Here is a 2,162-nt window from a genome sequence, read left to right on the forward strand (position 1 = left end):
TTTTATTCACATTAAGAACACATTTCTGTGTTAGCTATACTGAAAAACGTTGATCAAAGGCACCGAAATTATAAATGGGCAGTTTCCAAGGACGTTTAAGCTTTGGAAGTCAGCAAATTATTGCTGCAATTATTTCGCTCTTTTTACTGTTGCCATGAAGTGACCTTCTTCAATCACAATTAATATCTCGAACTCTGTTTAAGATAGATGTGTATTTTATTTTTTTCAACAAAAGCAATCAAATGAAAGAACTTTAAGAAGATACCAATAACTCCATACCTCTATAAACTGAGGAGCGCCTGATTCCACCGCGCTATTAACCTTTTTGTTTGCATTCTCAACAGCTTGCTGTTGATCTCTGCTCGGTCTTTTGGGTATTGCTGGAGTTTTCCAGGTCAGTTCACAGTCTGGTGACCATAGTTCTTACGCTCTAACTCCCTGTTTCAATGTCAGCGTTTTTTAATTATCTTCAGGTTCTATTTCAACCTTAACGTTTTCAAACGAACAAACATTTATAATGCGGTCATTCGTTCATGAGGATTGTCTTGATTGTTCACAATATTACTCACAATGAGTGTCAGTCCTAGGCCTGTAACGCTGATGGTAAATATTTGTAGGCTGCTCATAGAACGTAACTGTGTCACAACGCGGTGGAATCAGGCACTCGTCAATTTTTGGACCTGTGGAGTTACTTGTACCATCTTAAAGCTTGTTTATTTGTCTATTTTTTATGAAAAATTACCCATCTATCTTGAATAGAAGTTGAGATATTTGTGATTGAAGGATGTTGTGGCCACCTGATTCCAGAGCTAAAGTCAGCGAGCAAATGGCCGGCAAGCTTTGGTGACTTCCACAGTTTGAGAGTCTTTGGAAACTGACACGTTTTGCAGTATAATTCACAAATACATGTGTTTTAAAATGGACATAAAACTTGTTAAGCAATTAATTTAAAATAATGATATAAAAATTGTCTTTCGGAAATACAAAATGACGGTTTCTTCGATTTCATTATTTTGACGACTACCTGATTTCATCACGTTGCCTTACAAATGGTACCTACAAAAATAGGCATCGATGATGATAATTCAAGGAGAAAAAATAAACATCGATATAATCAGTCGTGTTGTAATGATACTGCGGGGATCTATCTTCATCCCCTGCTTTGTAGCCTACTAGAAAGGCGACCAGGCTCGTAATCGTGAGATTGCTGGTTTGTTAGTGAGAACCTCAGCTTGGACCGACTATATGTCCTTGGGAAAGGCACTGTATACGAATTTCCCACATGGCTCAGTCCTTTCGTAGCCGGACGATAACATTTCTTTCTGCTGAATGTTTTATGGCACTTGAAACTGCGCAAGGTCATATGAGCGCGGGGGACACATTAAACATTTTCAGTTGGTAGGAAATTTTGAATTTTGCCCGGGTGGCGTCCAAAGCCTACTCTCATCGATTTTGGACCACCAAGGGATCTTTAAGGTGCGCAACCTACACAAAAGACCTCAGGGATTTTTCGCCCTTGTCCGAGAAGGTTGGGTGCACATCTTTCTTATCAGAAGATCAGGGATGTGGCTGAAAGACAGCAGTAAGAAGGAGCCAAGGAGTAGCAGTGTAAAAGTTCTAGAATGAGTCAGGAGCTCCGAAGAAGGGCCAAAGGAGGTGTGGGGGTGGGGCCAGAAAGAGGAGAAGAAAGCAGACGACAAAATATTGTTAGAGAGCAGGAAAGGATGTTAAAGGAGAACATTTTTAGAGAAGAAAAGTATTCGTCGTTATCCGGATTGGAACAGGGGACCTATTGAATGAGAGGCGAACACCTTAACCTGTAGGCCTAGAAATCCCCCTATTAAACTTTGAGGTCCCGCCTCTTTAATAACCGTATAGTATTGACAGAGGCGTTAATAAACCTATACCATTTCACCTCTACCTTTTCTTTCTTTGGACTTCACAAACACTGGTGTCTGTGGCGTAGCGGTTAGGGGTTTCGCTGTCTCACGCAGGAGACCTAAATTCGATTCCAGAATGATGTGAAAAAGGTTATCGAGCATCTCGGTCTTTCTGCGGGGATGTGGTATCTCTCACAGTCCGGGATGACCCTGACAGACATGGTCGAAAGCCTTCCTCTTAAATTTTCTAAATTGTGTCGATTTCCGGGGGGGGGGGGGGGG

Source organism: Aplysia californica, unplaced genomic scaffold, assembly GCF_000002075.1.
Source record: "Aplysia californica isolate F4 #8 unplaced genomic scaffold, AplCal3.0 scaffold00710, whole genome shotgun sequence".
Classification (NCBI taxonomy): domain Eukaryota; kingdom Metazoa; phylum Mollusca; class Gastropoda; order Aplysiida; family Aplysiidae; genus Aplysia; species Aplysia californica.